This window comes from Mandrillus leucophaeus, unplaced genomic scaffold, assembly GCF_000951045.1.
Source record: "Mandrillus leucophaeus isolate KB7577 unplaced genomic scaffold, Mleu.le_1.0 Scaffold775, whole genome shotgun sequence".
NCBI classification, from domain to species: Eukaryota; Metazoa; Chordata; class Mammalia; order Primates; family Cercopithecidae; genus Mandrillus; species Mandrillus leucophaeus.
The window spans coordinates 1,583,432-1,607,302 of NW_012108419.1; the positions used below are offsets into that span (position 1 = coordinate 1,583,432).

At 35.1% G+C, this 23,871-nt stretch overlaps 1 pseudogene; it reads left to right on the plus strand.

Annotated features, from left to right (window-relative positions):
• LOC105529643 overlaps nucleotides 1–8,020 on the plus strand; it is a 171,870-nt pseudogene extending 163,850 nt beyond the window's left edge.
• Nucleotides 8,021–23,871: the final 15,851 nt, after the last annotated feature.

The following is a 23,871-nucleotide window of genomic DNA, read 5'->3' on the forward strand; positions in this document are numbered from 1 at the left end:
TAACCAAGTTGATGAAGGATTTATACACCGAAAACTCTAAGACACTGATGAAAGAAACTGAGGACAAAAACAAGTGTAAAAATATTGCATGTTCGTGAATTGAAAGAACTGCTGTTTTTAAAATGCCCATGCTACCTAAAGCATTTTCAGATTCAATGCAATCTATCAATATTAAAATGATATTTTTTACAGAAATAGACAAAATTCTGAAATTTGTTAGCCACAAAAGATCACAGATAGCCGTAGCAATCTTGAAAAGGAACAAAGCTGGAGGCATCACACTCCGTGATTTCAATTTGTCTTATGAAGCTATAGTAATCAAAATAGTTTGGTACTGGCATAAAAACAGACACCTAGGTCAATGGAATAGAATAGAAAGCCTAGAAATAAATGCACACATCTACGGTTAACTAATCTTTGGCAAGGGCTCCAACTATACACCATAAGGAAAGGAAATTCTCTTCAATAAGTGGTTTTTGGGAAACTGGATACTCAAATACAAAAGAATAAAACTGGATTCTTGTCTTGCATTGTACACAAAAATTAACTCAAAATGAATTAAAGATTTAAATGTAAGATCCAAAACTGTAAAACAAAGCTTCTTGACACTGGTTTTGGCAAAGAGTTTTTGGATATTGACATGAAAAGCACAGGTAACAAAAGCAAAAATTAAAAAAGTAGTAACTACAACAAACTAAAAACCTTTTGCACAGCAAAGGAAACAAAAACTGAGAAGGCAACCTACTGAATGGGAGAAAATTTTGCAACTATATATCTGATGAAGAGTTGATACTCAAAATGTATGTAGAACTCACACAACTCAATGGCAAAAAAAAAAACAATAACTCAATTTAAAAATGAGAAAAAGGCCTGAATAGACATTTTCCCAAAGAAGGCATACAAACAAATGGGCAAGAAGTATATTAAAAAGTGCTCAACATCAATAATCATCAGGGAAATGTACATCAAAACTACAGTGAGATATCACGTCATGCCTGTCAGAAGGGCTAAGAGATAAATATCTGCAAGAATGTGGAGAAAAGAAAACACTTGTCCACTGTAGGTGGGAATGTAAATTGGTTTTGCCATTATGGAGAATAGTATGGAGTTTCCTAAAAAAATTCAAAATAGAATAATCATATGATCCAGCAAGCCCACTTCTGGGTTTATATCCAAAGGAAATGAAATCAGTATCTTTAAGAGATATCTGTACCCTCATACGTATTGCAGCATTATTCATAATATCCAAAAGATGGAAACTACCTAAGTATCCATCAATGGGTAAATTGGATAAATGAATAAAGAAAATGTGGTACATATACACAATGAAATATTATTCTGCCATAAAAAAACAAACAAACCTGTCATTTTCAACAACATGGATTAACCTGTAAGACATTATACTAAGTAAAATAAGCAAGATATAGAAAGGCAAATAGTCTGTGATCTCGCTTATATAAAATCATATACAAAGGTGAATCTCATTGCAACAGAAAGAGTGATGATTGCCAGGGAATGGTGGTGGAGAAAATAAGGAGACGTTGGTTCAAGGGTGCAACCTTTCAGTTATAAGCTGAACAAGTTCCAGGGATCTAATGTACAGAATGGGTGGTGAAGAATGTGCGAATTAATTTGATTGTGATAATCACTAAGATATGTATGCATAAAAAATCACAATGCACACTTTCACTATATACAACCTTTGTCAATTAAATATTTTTAAGTAAAAAATAAATAAAATTGTACTTCTGGTTTCTGAGATTCTGCTTATTTTTTATCCACTCTTTTTTCTCACTCCTTTTTAGATTAAACCCCTCCTCCATTATACTGTTAATCCTACTAATTTATTTATTTAATATAATACATTTCTCTGTTTTAAAATTTCTTTCTTTCTTTCTTTCTTTTTTTTTTTTTTTTTGATATGGAGTCTCGTTCTGTCGCCAGGCTAGAGTGCACTGGCACCGTCTCGACTCACTGCAACCTCTGCCTCCTGGGTTCACGCCATTCTCCTGCCTCAGCCTCCTGAGTAGCTGGGACTACAGGTGCCCGCCACCACACCCGGCTAATTTTTGTATTTTTAGTAGAGATGGGGTTTCACCACGTTAGCCAGGATGGTCTCAATCTCTTGACTTTGTGATCCACCCCCTTAGCCTCCCAAAGTGCTGAGATTACAGGTGTGAGTCACTGCGCCTGGCCCATTTGGTTCTTTTAATAATTTCTTATTTCTCTGCTGAGATTTCCTATCTTTTTGTTCATTTCAACCATATTCCCTTTCGTCTCTTAAAGTGCAGTTTTAATACTTGCTTTAATTTTCTTGCCTAGTAATTCCAACATGTGGGTGATTTTAAGATTGCCATCTGTTGATTTTCTTTATCCTTAAGAAAGGGTAACATTTTACTGGGTTGAAGTAATTATGGGGTTTTTTGTTTGCTTGTTTTTGTTTTGTTTTGTTTTAAGATGGAGTCTCGCTCTGTTGCCAGGCTGGAGTGCAGTGGCACGATCTTGGTTCACTGCAACCTCTGCCTCCTGGGTTCACACAATTCTCCTGCCTCAGCCTCCCGAGTAGCTGGAACTAAAGGTGCTTGCCACCACATTCAGCTAAATTTTTGTATTTTTAGTAGAGACATGGTTTCACCATGTTAGCCAGGATGGTCTCGATCTCCTGACATTGTGATCCACCCACCTTGGCCTCCCAAAGTGCTGGGATTACAGGCGTGAGCCATCGCACCCAGCCAATTACGGGTTTTAACTTAGACATTGTCAATGTTAATTGTGGATACTCCAGATAGTGTCACATTGAGCCAAAGAGTGCTACTATCTTTGTTTTCATGGGACATTAATTTGGCTAATCTCATATTGAAAAATTTGTGCTTTTTGGATCTCAGTTTGGATTGATTTCAGTCTGCCCTGTGCATGTGCAGTTCAGGGGTCAGCCAAAGACTTAAGCCAGAATTTATACACACAATTTATCATCTCTGTCTCTTTACTTTCCTATGTTCTTCCTCATTCTCTGACATCCCTGTTCTTTCCCAGAGTTCCTATAGCCTACAGAGAAAGCAATGGGCTTTCTCTTGGAGTTTAATTGTCCCAAGTTGCCACTACAATTGGAGATGCCCTCAGAAAAAGCCTCAGAAATGTGAAACTCACTTCACCTCATGACATTGGCTTAATACAAAGTTTGAACCTATTTTGAACTATTTCTCTAGTCTCATCCATTCTCCAAAACCTTTAAATAGCTGTATTGTGTTTTGTTATGTTTTGCTTTTATTTTTTGTTTTTGTTCAGAGTTTATAGCTACTATTTGCAGGCCGGTTGTTTGATTGGATGTTTATTTCTCCACACAAGAAGCAAAATTCTTGTATCATTATTAATCCTGAGAACAGAAGGTTACAGAGACACAGACAACAGAAGACTCTAAAAAAGTACCAAGAGATACAAATAAAACTTGAATAATAATAATAAAAAAAAACGAGAAACATGTCCCTGGCTTCTGGGAGAGGGCTGAACAAAGGCAGATGAAGAGGCAATAACGTAGGTAATAAGTACATTTACAGAAATATGTACCATCAAATAGGTAAGAATGCAAGCAAAATTTATATATAACAGAAAGTTTTGGAAGTAGAAAAAATGTTAGTAAATAGTTCATATTGTCTAACAATCAATCTGTCACCCAGGCTTTGTCACCCAGGCTGGAGTGCAGTGACACGATCATAGCTCACTGCAGTTTCAAACGCTAGCCTCCTGAGTAGCTGGGACTACAGGCATATACCACCACACCTGGCTAATTTTCTATTTTGTTTTTTGTAGACACAGGGTCTCACTATGTTGCCCAGACTGGTCTTGAACTTCTGGGGGCTCAATCAATCCTCCCTGCTTGGCCTCCCAAAGTGCTGGGATTACAGTGTGAAAGGAAAATAAATCTTGGGGTCCAAAATCACTATGCTAAAGGGAAAACTCAAGCTGGGAACTGCTTAGGGCAAACCTGCCTCCCATTCTATTCAAAGTCATCCCTCTGCTCGCTAAGATAAATGCATATCTCATTGCCTCTTTGACAAGGCTAATCAGAAACTCAAGAATGCAACCATTTGTCTCTAATCTACCAATGGCCTGGAAGCCCCCTCCCACTTGGAGTTGTCGTGCTTTTGCTTCGAGTTGTCCTGCCTTTACGAACCAAACCAGTGTTCATCTTACATATGTTGATTGATGTCTCATGCCTGCCTAAAATGTGTAAAACCAAGCTATGCTCCGATCATCTTGGGCACATGTTATCAGGACCTCCTGAGACTGTGTCACCGGCAGGTGTCCTTAACTTTGACAAAATTAACTTCCTAAATTGACCGAGACCTGTCTCAGATTTTTGCAACAGGCATGAGCCACCATGCCTGGCCTCAAAAGTTTCAAAACCAACACTCTTCATTAGATCCCAGAACCAAAGAAGGAAAAAACAATTGAAGAATTTATGTCCGCAGTTATGCCAAGATTTACACTAACGCATACCACATCTCAAAGATTGAGGAACTCTCTCAAGAACTGGTAATAATTAAGTTCCCAACCAAATTATATTTTCTAAATTAAAAATAAGCACACACCCAAATATAAAATTTTTTAAAAACCCTGAAGCTAAAGCACATTCACGTTATAGAAAAAGTGGAGTCCATATCTCTCTATTTTATAAATGCATTTTCAGACTTGATGCATTATAGGACATGGTAACCTCAAACAGCAAGGAAAAAATCTTATTTAAAACTCAGTAAGAATATAATCTCTGCAAGAAATCTATAATTTTAAACAATTTCATTAAATTGTTTTTTCCTTTGGTATACCCCTGGATGTAACACTATTAGGTTATAGTGAAAAACACCCTCAATTAACTATCAAAAAGTATGGTTCCACCATTAAGCAACTATGAGACTTTGGACAGGTCCCTTCACCTATGTAGGCTTCAGTTTACTCATGTGAAATGTGAGGCTAGAACAGATGGCTTCTGCTTTCCAGATGCAAAATTCTAAAACTACATAACCTTATTTCTAGGCTCTTCAATAATTGAAAGATTCTTGTACAATTTCTAAAAAATAGATTTGGCAAATTCCTCAGATCTCAGGCCCAAAGAAAATATTTCAGGAGAGATATATTATGCCTTTCACACAAGTGCAAAAAAATTAAAAATGTAGACTCCCACATACAATCTCAAGCAAATCATCAACTGACATCTGATGCTGTCTTATCTACAGAGATAAGAAGTTTGTTTACATCTGTACTTCAGGTGAGTGTGATAATTTTGTGAATGGTATGTTAAAAATAATTTCAAATTTGAGGATTAAGCAATGAGAAATGTGCTGTAAATTTCAAGAAAAAGATGGTGCAATATTGTTTAGGATTCTGAGAACTTTAGATCTATCTTTTTATAAAAACTTCTGCTTAGAAACAAAGAAATAAACAAAAACCAGGATAAACAATACAATGCTCTTTCCAACTTGCTGGAAGTACATTCACTCAGAAAAACATTTATTAAGCACCTAATTGGTACAAGGTGTACTGTCCTCTATGAGACACATACACATAGAAAATAATTTTGTATCTGCTTTAGTGAGTTTGTAATATGCCAGAATAAATACATGCTAAAAGGCATATATACATAAATAATATAATGCATTGCAGTAAGAGGTAAGAGGTAAGTACTATGATAGAGGGACACAAAAAGTCCTGTGCCTCAGGTTTTACTCCCTGCAGGGCACTAAGCTATTTTGAATCAAACTGCAGGAGGTGGCCAACCACACAGCATGCAGTGCATCAGTACTATCCAGGGAAGAAAAGACTACTACATGGTTAAGAGAGCCTGAAAAAACAGAACCAGAGAGGTGGACCTAGAAAACTAGCAAGTCAGTTGAAGGTCAATATGTGCCTACCTGGAAAATAGGGTCCAATTACTGGGCAGAAGGCTAGGACCCAAGGGTGATTCTGTGCAACTGGGGGAGGTGAGAAAGGAGAGAAAGGAAGTGAGTATTCTGTTGTGGGAAGAAGGGTATTCCAAGATGACAACACACCAAGAGCATAACCATAGATGAAGGAATTCTGAATTTCTTCTAGTTTCCCATCTCATGATCATGTCAATATAAAAGGAAATTACCACAAAATGTAATAATTTCTGCTAGTCTACAGATTCTGGCAGGCTAAATTAAACTGAAGATAAACACAAAATTATATTCCAGTTCCTACTTACAACTTCTGTCACATAAAGGGGTACTTACATAGTTCATATGTGCAAACTGAGTTGCATCCTTTCTAAATCGTTTTATTTAAATGTGAAATGTTTGGAATTGGGTATCACTGGTCTTCATTTTGTTTTGAAAAGGCAATATGAATGAATTAATCTATAATCATGCTAATAACAAAATAAGAATTTTAACTCCTTCCTTTGAAATGAAAAGACACATCCTTTAGCCAAGAGCTTCCAAGTTTAATTTACAATTCACAAAAATCTACAAACATAAATTACATAGTAGAAGTTTCCCTTATTCTTACTTGAATATAACTCTAATCATTTGAATATCAGTTTTAACAAAATGAATAAGAGTACAACAGAGTTCAGATGAAGCTCGTTTCTTGCCAAAATCCGTATGAATGCCAAATACCTTCCAAGCACAAATAAATCCTGCCCTCCATTTAAACAAACAGATAAACAAACAACAAACAAAACACCACATTTCCTAAGATTGGGCAATCACTACTAAGTGACTACTAAGTAGTGAGTAAGAGCTAAGGGAAACGGAGTGAACTTTAGGTCACCAGGGCACCCTACACTGAAAAACATGTGCTGCGCTTCTTCAGAAACAAGCTACAACAGCAGAAAGACAAGGTACCTTATATGTTGTTTATAAATCTTACTTTATAAAGGAGAAAAAAGAATGGAAGAAAGGGAAATCATATTCCGTTATATCCTATTTTGTGCTAGGCACTTAGACAACGTTTTATCATTTAATTGAAACTTGAGTTGAATCGTTAGCAGGAGCAGAGAGCGGAACCCAGAGAGCCCTGAGCAGCTCCATCACCGCCCCCGGCCTAGTTACCCTCACCTCAGAAGGAGTCACAATCCTGCAGCCAGCAGGTCACCATCACAGCAACCACAACCCTGAGCAAAGATGCCCAGGCAGCCAACCCCAAGCCGGCACCCCCTGCAGAGGCGCAGGTAAGGGCGACCTCACAGGCGGCGCCTGCTGGTGGGGATAAGATCATTGCAAGGAAGATTTGGGGAACAGTAAAATGGTTCAATGTAAGAAATAAATGGTTTCATCTATGGGAATGGCACCAACGAAGATGCAGTTGTACAGGAGAATGCCATACAGAAGAATAACCCCAGAAAGTACCTTAGCAGTGTAGGACACGGAAAGACTGTGGAGTTTGATGATGTTGCAGCAGAAAAGGGTGCAGAAGCAGCAAATGTTACAGGCTCCTGTGGAGTCCAGTTCATAGCAGTATATAATGCAGCTGACCGTAACCATCATAGACGCTCTCCATGTGATCCTCAAGCAATTACCAGCAGAATTACCAGAATAGTGAGAGTGGAGAAAAGAATGAGGGATGGGAGAGTGCTCCCTTAGGCTCGGCCCAACAATGACGGCCCAGCTGCAGGCGAAGGTTCCCGCCTTACTACACGCGGAGACCCTACGGAAATCGACCACCATATTCTAACCCTCCCTTGCAGGGAGCAGCGACAGAGGGTGCTATCAACCGGGGTGCAAAAGCACAAGGTAGGCCAGTGAGGCAGGATATGTGTATGGTTTATAGACCATGATTCTTCAGGGAACCTTCTCGCCAAAGCCATCCTAGAGAGGAGGGCAGTGAAGAGGGTAAAGAAAATCAAGATGAGACCCAGTATCAGCAGCAACCTCAACATTGGTGCTGCTAAAACCCCAGTTATCTATGTAGACGCCCAGAAAACCCTAAACCACAACATGGCAAAGAGACAACAGCAGCCAGTCCAACAGTCAAGAATTCTGTGCCCGAAGCAGAAGAAGGTTGAGTAAATGCCGGTCTACCATCTCCACCATCATCCAGTTTAGTCATCCAACAAGAAGAAATGAATATGAAATTACAGCAATAAGGAATGCAGGAAAGATTGGGGCTGAAGACCTTAAGTGCTTGCATGCTTGCTTTTTGCCCACTGATCAGATAACCAGAACTACCTGCATTATCTATGAAGTATGGGGTTTTTAAAATTATTTTTACCTAAAGACATGTCTTTTTGGTAATAACAAAAGTTGTTGTTGTTGTTGTTGTTGTTTGTTTGGTTCGTTTTTCTCAACATGCCTTTAAAAGCTCTGAAATTGGTTCATATGTTCTCAAGTTGAGATTTTTAAGCACTTCATTTTTAATTTGTAATAAAAGTTTACAACTTGATTTTTCAAAAATGTCAACCAACTGCAAGCATCCATTAATAAAAGTCTTAAATAATAATAAAAAAATTTAAATTAAATCAAACGGGATTTTAACACCATATAATACAAAAAAGAAGTGAGGTTCGAAAATTTCAAGTTCCTTTTGTGATGCCACGTGTCACCTAACTGGTAGCACAACTTGATTGCAATCTGACTCTGAAGCTTTTCTTCATTCCCAGACATCTTATTTTTGTTGAAGTCCTAGATTTTTAAAGTATAAATTTTTTTAGGAATAAAGCTCTGGTAGGCAGGAAATTCTGCTGAAGCTGTTTCTGGGCAACTTGACTTTGCCAGGGCCTTTGCACTGATTGTGTTAATGGCCGCCTCCTCTCCAGATCTAGGGTTATGGATCACCTGTAACCACCTGTAACCTGTACAACAAGCTGAAGGAGTATTTGCCTAATATCCAATCCACAGAATTTATTTCAAAAATGGTGAGCTTCACTAAGGTGATAGCAGCAGTCCGTCCACAGGCTGATCAACAAAATTTTGTCTTTGATCCATGGTTTCTGCTCCTTGGAGTCTCCCAAGGTACATTCTGCCACTGCCGGACCTAGAATCATAGTCTCCTTTCCTGCCAGCCTTCTCACCCTGCCAAACTTATCATATCTAATTATTTGACATCATAGATATTATCAATCCCTAGGCCTCTCTAGCTTTCTGCTCTTGCAACTCCTTTTACACTGTTTTTGTCACCCAGCACAGAACCCATACAGAAGCCATCACTATTCTCTTGGACATATTTTCAGTTCACTTCTTGGTTTTCCTATCTCACTTACCAAGCTCTCTTAGTACAGATCTAAGATGAGAATTTTAGTACAAATAATTTATGTGGGGAACAACCCCATGGAACACTGGTAAGGAAGAAAGGATGTAAGGTGGAAAAGGGAAATAAGATGGAATGTTTGCAAAGATAACCATCAATAGTTCCTCAAAGCCTTGCTCTAGCATGTTGCTCTTCCCATCAAGAGGCAGAGTTTGTTTCCTGCACTCTTGAATCTGCATTGACCATGTGCCCTTTTTTGAACAATAGATTGCGGCAGAAGTGATGTTACGCTAGTTCTAAGCCAAGGCTAAAAGAGTCCTGGCAGCCTCTTCTTTTGCTTTCCTTGGATGCAGATCCATGTAAAGAAGCTCAGGCTAGATTAGTGAATGATGAGAACCAATGGGAAGAGAGAGGCCCAGACAGACCCCAGACATTCTACACATTGCGCTGAGGCCCAAAACCCATAAGTAAAGCCATCATAGTCATTCCTGATCCAGACAGGCAGGCTTCCAGTCAAGTGCAACTACATGAGTGACCCAAGCTATTACTAATCTAAGCCTGGGCACACCAAAGATTGGTAAAAAAAATAACATATCTTTGTTGTTTTAAGCCCCTTTGTTTCGGGGTAGTTTGTTACATTGCCATAAACGAAATGGGGACAGGCCAAAAAAGGGTGCAATTACTAAGCAAGTTACTGCTATGGGAAATGAATTTAGTCCTACTGGGATACTTTGGAAAACAGTATAGAACATGCTTCACAGTTATTCCATGTGAAGGGTAAGGATGCTAGTGTAATCCACTAACTTGCTAAGAGTTATTTGCTTAAGTCTTCTTCTAGTGACAGTTACTATTTGGTACTTAAAGCCTGTCCAACACTGTGAGCCAAACCTGCTCAGCAGCCACACACAAAAAAATGCCTTCAGGCAGACAGTCACAGTATCAGCAACAAGCAGTCTTCTGTGACAAGAAGTGAACGGTGGAAGGAAACAGGAAGAGCATCAACACAGGTGAAAACCCAGGCCTAGAGCAGTCCAGCTATCTGCTTTCTCCAATCCTAGAACTGTAAGAGCTAAAGTGGGTCACATACACTCACAGATTATAACCACTACACATCTATAGCTTCTAAGCTTAACTGGGCCCCAAATGTTGCTTAATAATCCTTCCATGTTTCCCTAATTATCTGTTTACTTTAGTATATTTTACATCTATTTCAAATTTTCCCACTTTTATTAAATCTCCTATTCCACCTACCCCGTCCCCTTCAGTATCAGCAATCTGCTCTCTATCCCAATGAGAAAACAAAGGTCATCAGCTCAATTTTTTGCTACCTCACTTGCACTGCATTCATAACCATCCTTCCTTTCTTCCCTACTAATAGCACAGGAAAGGGTCAAGGTAAATGCAGCATTAATCTGGCACCTCTCCATCTGTGAACACCCCACCTTAGAACACAAGAACCCCTTATATACTTGCCTTTTTCTGTCTCTCTTATGTCCCTAATGCATGAATCTCGAGTTCGTGATCTGTTGAAACCCTACACCTATGGGTCTTTGCACCAAGCACTGTTCCTACTGCCTAAAATGTACCCTTCCCCAACTTTACCATTTCTAGACTCTTCCCTGGCAGAGTCCTCTTCATCTTTTAGATCTCAACTTAGCTGCGACCTCTTCAGGAAAGCCTTCTTTACTTTGCTGCCCACCATTCCTCAAATCTATGCTTACCTCTGCCACAGCACTTTGGTCTTTTCTGAAATTGCTCATTCCTTTTTCTGATATCCTTTTCCTCCTCCTTTACCTCCCACTGAAAATAAGCTCCTCCAAATCAGGTATTTGCCTTATATATTTTTTAACCATAGTATCTACGCCTAGAACATACTTGGGGATTAACAAATAGCACCAAATTTGAATAAATAAATCAATCATCTCTTTTCCTTAAGTTACTTTCCAGAGTAACTTTAGTGGAAGCTGCAGGCAAGATTTATGTGTACTGTGGCCCTTCCTCTTTCTATCCTCTTTTTTCTTTTTAACATTCTAAGACGTATCATACAGGTCATGATAAACTGGGTCTCTTCTAAATTTGCATATAGTGAAAAATAACAGGTCAAAATGCATTTGCTTAGAAGCTCAGAAATCCATTGTTCAGTTAAAACTTGTTGCCTTGTTATAATGTTATGACAAAATAGGCTTCCATATTGGCTTTTAACATATAATTGCTAATTATCATCACCAAAGTTTCAAAATTTCTTCAGTTTTAAAAAGATTTTCATAGGCAAAAATGCATATAGTACTTGTATACTCACAGTGAGCTTATTTAATAATATGTTTGTAGAAATGTAAAATCGCTTTCTGTTTTATGGTCAGATTTGATATGCCTCTAAAAATTAGTTTTTATAGATATGGTTTCTACTTTCATCAAAAAATGAGCCATCAACTTTAAGAGAAATGAAAAAATCAATTTGGGTCATGGTAACTTCTAAGCCCTACTACGTAGTCCTCGAATTTGTTCTTAATAGACCAGACTCTCTGCGAAAGACTTTGAAACAAAGAACATATACTTTGTCTCCTCCCTACCATGTTCTTGGCAACTAGGGAATGTGGGACATTTTAAGTCTTTAAGATAAAATTAATCACACTGATTTAGAATAACTAAAATCTTGTCAAAGTAATTCCTACCTTCTCCCTTCCCCACCACGTTACCTTTAGGAAGAGGAGACACACTTGAGGAAGCTCTTAAAAGCTGGTCTTCAGGGAAATAAAGACATTGAAATTCCACTCCAATTATTTTTTATTTCCTGCCACCTTGAATCCAGAATACATGTTACATTATGAAGTGTTGTATTCTTGACTCAAAACATCCTTCCAATTAAAATTTTCTTTTTTAAAAAAATTATGTTAAAGCAAAAATGCAGAAAAGAAGGGTAAATAAGATTAGTAAACCATCTGAAAATTATTGCATTTTGTAAACTTTGGTAAAATGTATGAAGCAGCATGTTTTCCAGTCTGCTTTCTCGGACTGTAGATACCTGGGACATAATTCAGTTTGCCATCCCCTGTTCCCAGATCAGCTCAGTCTTTGTTCAGCTCCATCTTCAATCTGGCATATAATTACTTCTTCAGCTCCTGTGCTATTTGGTTTTAAGCACCTCTTACCCCCAAGGCCTCATGGCTCTAAGGGCTTGTTGAATTTAAACAAGCACATTTAAATCTTTGTCTTTAAATGAGTAAAATAAAAGTCTTAACACCTAACGCAGAGTACTCTTCTATCCACCTACACTCTAAATGTGCATGTTGTAATTGTCTACCAGATCATAATGAGCATCTATCCATCCTCAAAATCAGAGAAAGGAGGGCTCATTCTAGAGGTAAATTTACAATAAATGGCTTTTTTCTTGATTAGCTATGTGTGTTTGGGGACACAGAGATTGGCACCTGCATAATTTAACTACCTGATAGGAATCAGATGATCAGGGAGACCTTGGAAATAAAGGTGGAAAAATGACAGTGGAGGAAAAACAAAAGAAAAAACAAAGTTGTTAAAAGAAATTAATAAAATACAACTTAAGGAATTTTAAGCTTTACCTCTCATCTGAAAAACACTGCAAACTCATACAAACTCATACACACTCACACTGATGCATGCACACATGCATGTGCACACACACATATGCAATATAATCACAGAAATGTTAAAACTATTTGTCTTTCCTGAGAGTCAGGAGATGGTGGATTCTACCACTACTGCTGCTGGCAAATCATAAATACCATCTATGATTTTAGTTTAGCCTGAGTAAATGAGCAATCATTACATTTCTTCCACATACATACTTTACTCCAAACACTGGTAGATAAGTATTGAATGAGACCCTCATTCAAATACACTGTCAAAAATGCCACAAAAAAGTATTATAACTATTAATTATAAGTAAAGTTTTTTAATGAATGAATAAATTAGTAAAATGAATAAATTTTAATAGATAGGAGAATGGCATGAACCTGGGAGGCGGAGCTTGCAGTGAGCCAAGAATGCGCCACTGCACTCCAGCCTGGGCACAGAGTGAGACTCCGTTTCAAAAAAAAAAAAAAAAGAAAGAAATTAAAATTAAAAATAAAATAAAATAAAAAAATTGTTTAAAGTTCTGTATAGATTCTGGATATTAGCCCTTTGTCAGATGGATAGATTGCAAAATTTTTTTCCCATTCTGTAGGTTGTCTGTTCACTCTGATGACAGTTTCTTTTGCTGTGCAGAAACTCTTTAGTTTAATTAGATCCCATTTGTCAGTTTGGTTTTTGTTGCCATTGCTTTTGGTGTTTTAGTCATGAAGTCTTTGCCCATACTTATGTCCTGAATGGTATTGCCTAGGTTTTCTTCTAGTGTTTTTATGGTTTTAGGTCTTATGTTTAAGTCTTTAACACCCATCAATGATAGACTGGATATAGAAAATGTGGCACATATACACCATGGAATACTATGCAGCCATAAAAAGGATGAGTTCATCTCCTTTGCAGGGACATGGATGAAGCTGGAAACCATCATTCTCAGTGAACTAACACAGGAACAGAAAACTAAACAACACATGTTCTCACTTATAAGTGAGACTTGAACAATGAGAACACATGGACACAGGGAGGGGAACATCACACCCTGGGGCCTGTCTGGTTGTTGGGGGGTATGGGAGGGATAGCATTAGGAGAAATACCTAATGTAGATGACAGGTTGATGCGTGCGGCAAACCACCATGGCACGTGTATACCTATGTAACAAACCTGCATGTTCTGCACATATATCCCAGAACTTAAAGTATAATAAAAAAATATATTCTAGAAAAAAGAGTTGCATCTGTATTGAATATGTACAGACTTTTTTTCTTCTCATTATTCCTTAAACAATACAAAAAAGAAAGTCTCAGCTAGGTTGGTAGGGAGTCCCTGAACCAGAGTTACCCATTAGAAGAATCTAGTGTTGGGCAGAAATGTCCTGGATCTGGTATTCCTGACATGTTCAGTCACTGGGTGGAAGCAGCTCCAAAGAAGGATGGTTTCGGTGTGAATGTTGTGGTGGATCCACAGGTATAGCAGTTGGAGGCTGTCAATTATGCTCTCCACAAAAGCTCCTCTTGAACACAGAGCTGAGAAAGACACCTGCATGACCACTACATATGACTTTATTCCAGTTCTAGGAATCTATCTCAAGGAAGCAATCTAAATACCACAATAATAATGATAAAAAGCTTTATGAACAAAGATGCTCATCACAGTCTTTTAAAAAAAATTGAAAGGTAGAAACAATTTAAATGTCCAAGCATAAGGATTGGTTAAGTAGCTATAGTATGTCTACTTTACCAAAAATGCTGTGGTTATTACAATGGAAAAATACTTATATTTTAAGTAAAATTGAAAATAGAGATAAAATATGGTATAACTTTTAAAATTCAAGGCTTTGAAAAGATACATATCTTAAGACTGGCAGAAAGTAGACCAATATTGTAGTAATAGGAAGCTTTTTTTGCATTTTTGAATTTTCCAAATTTTCTTTATTAAAATGTATGACCATTAGCTGAGGGAAGGAAGCATTCAAAATAAAAAGGCAAAAAAAGCAAAATAGTTAAAATGATTTAGAATCGAAGTAAGCAGGGAAATATGAAGCTATAGAAGAGAAAACAAAGATGACAATAAAAATATCTGAAGAATACTGTCTTAATAATTATGGGACTAGTTGTGGTGGCTCACTCCTACAATACCATCACTTTGGGAGGCCCAAGCAGGAGGATTACTTGATGAGCCCAGGAGTTCAAGGCCATAGTGAGTGATTACCATGCCACTGCACTCCAGACTGGGTGACACACCAAGACCCAGTCTCTAAAAACAAATTCTGGAAAACAGTTTCATGGTTCCAACATAACACTGAACAAAGCCAAAGATGGGAAAGGAAAAGAGAATGGTTTTATTTTAATTGTTGTATTGGGTTTCTAAATGAAAACTGATGTTTCATATGCTCTTCTATGACTATTCAGTATAGGTGTTTCACTGTCATTGTAAGGAGTATCTTCTGTATATGTAGGTATGTGTGTTCATTAGTGCATTCATTTTTCAACAGGTGATTGAACAGTTTGAGAGTAACCATTTGCCAGGTACTGTGCAAGCAAATCAAAGGTCACAGTGTAAAATGAGAAAGGGTATGTTTTGGCCCTCTATTCTAGAATTGTTTATAGAAAGTGCATAATTTAAGCCCATATGTCCCATATCCTAAAGATACCTGTCCATTAAATACAGTGCATTTCATTGCCTTTTCAGACTCTCTTCATTATGCACATTAGTGACAATGTAATTGCAATTTGATTAATTCACATAAACTAAGAAAGGAGGAATTATTCATTCATTTCTGATTTTTTTTTTTTTTTTTGACCATGGAAAGTATCCTGAGTCCTACTATAGTCTGCCAAACCCTCTCAGGGTAGACCTCTATTTGCTTAAAAGAACTAGTTTCATAGACTGCTGTCATGCACCCTAATTAGACAAATGTGTTTTCCAGGTCTATTTGAAGGACATTCTGATGTAATGCATACCTATCTTCTTAATCTTCTTATTCAGCTTATGCATATTTATTTTCCTTTAAAATCCATCAATAAATGATCTGTGATCTTTAAGTAATTAATTTAATGATTACATGAATTAAAATAATGCACATTGCCTTAAAGGAGTTAGTATTTTCTGTTTATGTTACAATATTGGCCTTGGGTAAATATCATCCATTGCCTGAATTTCATAATGGTTCAAGGATAAACCATTTCCTCTTTGTAATTCAGTAAGTTTGTTCCAGAGGAGCCTATCGCTCCTCTACTCAACAATAAATGAAATGCATTCAAGGACCTTACAGGACCTATTCTTAATAAGATGGAATCCTTTCCCAGTTTGTTAAATTCACTGAATTTATAACTCATTGTTACTGATGAAGGAATTAATCCAAGCCTATTACCAAATTGATCTCCTAAAATTCATAGAGTGAATTTGGTGTCATTTTTAAAAAGAAGTAAAATAACAAAAATAAAAATACAAAGGATGTCAGTAAGTTACAGATAGGAGGGCATACCTCATATTCATCACCTGGCAAACTAGAGAAAAGTTTCATCAAAACTGTTTTATGCATCTGTGCAGTGCTAAACTCATCTGCTATCATCAGCACTAATAATGACAGGGATAACAATAATAATCTCTTACATTTACATAACAGTTTTTACTTTGGGAAAAGATTTTCACATACATCTCTTCATTTAGTTCTTATAATGACTTTGAGTATCTAACATAAATGTTTTACAAGTCTCATTTTGTGAAAGAGAAAATTAGAATACAAAGAAGAGACTGACCTGACAATAACATTTAGCTGGAGTTAGACTCCTACTTCAGGTTTTTAAAATGCTTTCAAATCAATAGAATTCATGATTTGCAATGTTTTCCCAAATTCTGTAAAAACACGCTTAGAACCATAAATTTTCATCAACCATAACAGGCAACTGGTAAGCAGGCATGTGATAAACAATTGAGATGTTAGAAAGAAAGATATGTCTCTGATGAGTAGGGCAAAAGTGAATGTAAGTCAAAAGATAACTAAAGACTATAGCTTCTGGAATAATAAACTGGTAGTTTTATTTTTCATTTGTTGTTTCAGAAAGTGTTTAACTTTTGATACTATCACCACTGTAAAATATAATAGATTATTAGTAACAATAAATAAATCTCCATGTTGTCCAAATAGGTGTGCTTATCCAGGTCCACACTGTTCAAGTTTTATTAAAACTGTTTCATTTTAACCAGGTTCCCAGTATTGCATCTCCTAAGACAAACACTGATATTTATCTGCTGATGATTGTTTTACTAACCAAATATTACATTATGCACGGTTTATCACATTATCCAGGGAGGTGACAATATTTCAGGAAAAAAATTAACAAATCAAAATAACTTTGAAAACTGTTTATATCCCATGTACAAAAGTACTGTCTATGCCTAGTTATTCACTACTGTATCACTATGTATACAAGATATACATAAATCAGTTTTTAAATAATACCGACTTCCCCTTATAAATTCCTTTACCTATTGTGAAAGGAACCTAGAACCATTATGACACAGTTAAGCATTAGTCACAGTTTAATAAATAATTTAGTTATAGCCTCCTAGTCTATTATTATTATTTGGATTCTCAGAATGCATGTAATTACCTAAATTAGAAAATTTCCTTTGTACCAGGGATAACCAACTTTCTTTTATAAATAATGTTATTTTTGGTGATTTTTCAATATCAGAACAGTATAGTTTTAGCTAGGGAAATTACTATAAGCATTCAAATAGAGATTAATCTATTTATATAAGGCAAATAAACTTCTTTTTGTACACTTAAATACTGAAAGAATAATATATACATTCAAATATTTGTAAGAAATTCATATAGAGGGGAGTATAAAATACATATGGAAAAAGAGGTATGTCTGCAGAAGTTACTTTGTAAAGAAACATAGTGGTTAACTACCACCCTCCCTCAACTATCATGTCAATCAAATTAGCATCATAAGAACTCCAGTTCTACTATGATAGAGTAGCTTATATCAAATCACCCCTCTCGTTGAGAAAAACTATTAAAGCTGAATAAAATGAAATTATTTTAAAAACTATTTGAAGGCACCAGGCACCAACCAAAGTAATTTCAACTCAAAACTCAGTCGTCCATAAAGGAAGTAAACGCATTAAAGTAAGCCCTATGGTGTTTACTACTTTTCAAATTCAAGGCATTTGCTGTTTCCTAAGTAGAACAGGATGCAAGACGGAGCACAAAGCTCCAGATTAGAACATTAAGAAGTCTTGTAAAGAGAGGAGGGCACAAATTACACTTTGGAACTGTCAGCATAGTCAAGACATGAGGAATCGAGATCCTGGATAAAATGTAAATGCAATGAGGTGAGGCCTGTATTCTTTTTCCACTTTTAACCCCTAAAACATTTCCAGTTCCTCTTTCTTGGAGTGAGAAAATCAAAAGAGAAACAAGCAGAAAACAGCAACCTGAATACTAGGACATTAAAAAGAATATTCAGTAGTCTTATACCAACGAAGCAAAAAACTGGATTTTAGTGACGACTTGAAAAGCACTCCAGAATTTTATTTGAACCTCTAAATGACTATTTGTAAAACTAAGGGAAAACCATAACTAGAGTAGCCATCACAAAGATGGAAACCCAACTGCGAATTGTCTTAATCCTTGATTAGATTAAGGTAAATTACCTTTATTCTAATAATCTGTGAGGAGAAAATTAAATCCCCATGGAAACATATAATACCATACAAAACACTCTAAATGTTTAATATGTAAAAATCATCAAACACGCTAGGAATTAGGATCAAAGAACCAAACAGAAAAAATAATAGACAAAAACATAAACTCAAAAATGATACAGATTAAAGAATTATCAGATACAGTCTTTTAAAAGAAAACAGTGATAAATATGGTTTCAGTGGTAGAGGAAAAATAGTGAGAATAATCAGAGAACTGGGATTTACATTAAAAACCCAAAGATTATTCTAGAACTAACAATAAAACAAAATTAATAACTCAATTGCAGCCAGTTAGACACAACAGAAGATCCGATTTGTGAACTTGAAAATAGGTTAATAGAAAATATCCAGAATAAAACAAAGAAAGAAATAAGGATGATAACAAAAGAAGAAGCATTAGAGATATATAGGAAAAAGGTTAAAAATGTTTAACATACAAATATCTCCAGTCCTAGAAGGAAAGGGTAAGGAGAATAGGCAGAAATAAAATTCAAAGCAATAATGGCCAAGAATTTTCCAAAACTGGCAAAAGCATCAAGCCACAAATTCAAGGATGTCTACGAACCCCAAGCAGGATAAACATACAGAAACCAACTACAAAAAAAAAAAAAAAAAAAAAAAAGCCTATTTGTAAAACTATTTAAAAATATACAATAATCAAAAAGGCAATCTCAAAATAGCCAGAAAAATAAAAATGCATTACTTTGTAAAGATTAGTAAGTTGGATAACTGATTGCTCATGAAAAACAACTGAAGCCAGAGAACAAAGCCATGATATCTTTAAAATGCTTTCAAAAAGTAACTATCAACCTAAGAAAACCAAACAACAACAAAAACTAAATAACCTGATTAAAAAATGAGTAAAAGATCTGAATAGACATTTCTCAGAAGAAGACATAAAAATGGCCAACAGATATATGAAAAAATGCTCAACGTTACTAATCATTAAGGAAAAGCAAATTAGAACCACAATGAGATCACCTTGCACCTGTTAGGCTACCTTCAAAAAGTTAAAAGATAGCAAAGGTTGGCAAGAATTTGGAGAAAATGAAACTCTCATACATTGTTGGTAGGAATACAAATTTGGTACAGCCATTATGAAAAACAATATGAAGACTCTTCAAAAGCTACAAATATAATTACCATATGATACAGTAATTTGACTTCAGGATATATATCCTAAGGAACTGACATGAGTATGTTGAAGAGATATCTGCTCTCCCACATTCATCGTAGCATTATTCACAATATCTAAGATATGGAAGCAACCTAAGTGGCATCAACATACAAACAGATAAAGAAAATGTGTTCAATACACACAACAGAATAATATTCAGCCTTAGAAAATAAAGAAATCCTGTCATTTACAACAACATACGTGGACCTGAAAGATATTATGTTATGTGAAATAAGCCAGACACAGAAAGACAAATACTGCATGATCTCACTTAAGTGTGAAATCCAAAAAGGCAACAGATACAGAGAGAAAAATGGTGGTTACTAGAGGCTGAGTGTTGGATGATGATCAAGAAAGTGGACATGTTATTCAAAAAGCACAAAGTTTCAGCTAGACAAGAAGAATAAGTTTTAGAGATCGATTGCACAGCATGATCACTATAATTTATAATAGTGTATTATATATTTTAAAACTGCTGAAAGTATACTTTAAATGTTCTTACCATAAAAACATGATAAGTATTTGAAGTGATGAATGTTAATTAGCTTGATTTAATTCTACAATGTAAACATATATTGAACATCACATTGTACCTCATATATATAATTACTTGTCAATCAAAAGTAAAATAAAAATAAAGCAAAACACATATATACACAAAAAAGTAAATACCAACCTAGAATTCTCTAACCAATGAAAGTATTCTTTTAAAAAGTCAAAATAAAAATATTTTCAGAAAGACAAAACTGCGGAAATATTTCACCGAAAGATTCATACTACAAAAGAACACTAATAGGCATCTTTCAAGTAAAAGGAAAAGCATCTCAATGATATAGAAATGCAAAATTAAAAAAAGTACACAGACAAGGTTAGTATGTGTACAAATATAGAAAAATAATAAAAATAATGTTTTAGGAATTAGAGCACTTGAAGAATTATAATTCAGGACAATGATAAGACAAAAAATGAGAGAGGGACAAATAAAATTCTTCATTGAAAAGAGATAAAAGGTGTAAGTTACAGAAGAGTTCATTAGGGTAACCACTAAGAAAAATTAAAAATATATAATTAGCAAGTTAAAAGAGGGGGAAATGAAATAAAAAGGCTGATTAATAAAAAGAAGTTAAGAGAGAAGAAATGGGAAACATAAAAGTGGTAGAAAAAATAGAAAACTACGGTAAGATGATAGAATTAAATCAACAAACATTAGTAAGTGCAGTTAATGTAAATTTAAAAGTTGCATTGAGAGACAATGTCAGACTTTGAATTAAAAATCACCATTAATAATATGCTATTTGCAGGACACATACCTTAAAAATAAGTATACAGAAAATGTGAAAGGAAAAGTACTAAAAATAATTTACTAAACACCAACCAAAAGAAGGCTAATATCACTATACATTATAGTATCAGTCTAAATAGAATGAAAAGAAATAGTACAAGAAGAGCATTACGTAATACTAGTTAATCTACTGGGAAGATATCACAGTTCCAAATCTGTACAAACCAACAACATAAGCTTAAAATGTAAAAATTGACCAAACTAAAAGGTGAAATAAACAAATACACAATCATGTTAGAAATTTTTGACATATTTCTCTCAGTAAATGATAGAACTTGGTAAAAAGTTGGTAGATAAATAAAGGTTTTGAACACCAAGATTTAGCAAATTTGATCAATTTATATGTACAGAATCATGCACCCAATAGCTACCAAATACACATATTTGCAGGTGCACATAGAACGTGTACCAAAAGTATCCTTAAATTGAGTAATATAGCAAGCCTCAATAAATTTCAAAGTATTTATATCATATAGAATATCTTCTCTGACCATAACTGAATTAAGCTCAAAATTAATAACAAATGGTTATTTAAAATACATCAAATATTTTCAAACAAAGCAATAGATAAACTTGATAAAAATCAAAAAATGGTGTATTTTTGTAAAGAAAGACAAATATAGTAATAGTCCTCTAGAAACACAAATTTTAAAGATGGAAAAGGACAAATAATCTTAACAGGAATGAAAAAAATGGAGTATTCTTACTGATGCTATAGACATAGTACAAAGACAATAAGATCTGTTGAACAAGTTTACATCAATAAACTTGAAAAATTTGATGAAATGTATAAATCCCTTGAAAAACACATATTACCAAAATGGACACAAGAAGAAATGGAAATCCCTCATAGTACATCTTTTAAAAGACATGAATATTTGATTTGGAAAACTCTTCTGGACACTGGTCTAGAGAAAGAATTCATGAGTAAGACCCCAAAAGCACAAGAAACCAAAACAAAACCGACAAATGGTACTTAATTAAACTAAAAAGCTTCTGCCCAGAAATAGAAATAATCAAGAGTGAACAGACGACCTGCAGAATGGGAGAAAATATGTACAGACTTATCAGTCAGACAGAGGACTAATATCTAGAACTTACAAGGAACTCAAACAACTCAACAACAACAACAAAACAAATAATCCTATCAAAATGTGGGCAAAAGACATAAATAGCCATTTTTCAAAAGAAGTCAGACAGATGGCCAAGAAACGTGTGAAAAAAAAGGCTCAACATCACTAATCAAAGAAATGCAAATTAAAATCACGATAAGAGATCATCTTAGACTAGTCAGAACAGTTATTACTTAAAAAGACCAAAAATAGCAGATCTTGTCAAAGAACTGCAGAAAAGGAAAAGCTTATACACTGTTGGTGGGAATGTAAATTAGTACGATCACTATGGAAAACAACATGGAGATTTCTAAAAGAACCAAAAATAGATCTACTATTTAATCCAACAATCCCACCATTTGGTATCTAGCCCCCAAAAGAAATTATTATACCAAAAATATACCTATACTCATATGTTTATCATAGCTCTAGTCACAATAGCAAAGATATGGAATCAACTTAAACGTCCATCAATGGATGATTGGATTAAAAGTGTGAAATATGTATGCAATAGGATACTATCCAGCCATAAAAAAGAATGGAATCACATCTTTTGCAGCAATAAGAATGGAAGTGGAGGCCATTATTATAAGTGAAATAACTCAAAAACAGAGAGACAAATGTCCTATGTTCTCACTTATAAGTGGGAGTTACCTAATGTGCACACATTGACATAGAGGGTGGAATGATAAACAGTGGAGACTGGGAAGGGTGAGGAGGAAGGGGGTGGATATGAGAAATTATTTAATGGGTACTATGTGTGTTATTCAGATTATGAATACACTGAAAGCTCTGAATTCACCACTATGCAATATATCCATGTAACAAAATTACAATTGTACACTTAACTTTATACAAATAAAAGATAAACTAAAAAAATATTTCCACAAAACTTTCTGACTCAAATAGTTTCACAGGTAAATTATTTCAAAAATTTAATGAAAAAAAAATTGCAACAATCATATACAACTCTTCCAAGGGTAGAAATAGAGGGAATACTTCCCAACTCATTTTATGAGAATAATACAACTATGCAGAGAAAACCTGACAAGAACATTAAGAGAAGGTAAAATTACAGGCTAATCTCTCTTTTGAATGCAAATAGAAATATCTTAAAGAAAATATTAAGAAAATCAAATTCTCTATGAAAAGGATAATACAATATCAAGTAGAGTTTATTCTAAGAATGCAAGGGTGGATTAACATTCAAAAATAAATTAATTAAATTTACTAGGTAAACATATTAAGAAAACAAAAATCCTATGATCTCAATAAATCCAGAAATGTATGTGAATATTCCTTGTGATTTATAAAACAACACAAAACAAAATAGACAACACAGAAACACATATATAAAACAACAAGATCAACTCAGCAAACTCACGAGTTGAAGAGAAGTTCTCTAGTGGATAAAGGAAATTTACAATTTTCAAAAAAGCGAAACCCAAACCTAGAACAAATGTTATACTAGTGGTCCTAGCTGTGCACACAGTGGTCCTAGCTAGTGCAACAAGTCAAAAATATTTGTAAGTTAAAGTTATATGGAATGAAAAGGTAGAAATAAAATTGTAGTTATTCACAGAAAACATGATTGTGTTATAAAAAATTCAAAAGAAACCACAAAGTCTCATACAATTAATAAGTAAATTTAGCAAGTTTCCTGGCCAAGGTGAATAGGTGAATATCTCTCTCTCTCTCTCTCTCTCTCTCTCTCTCTC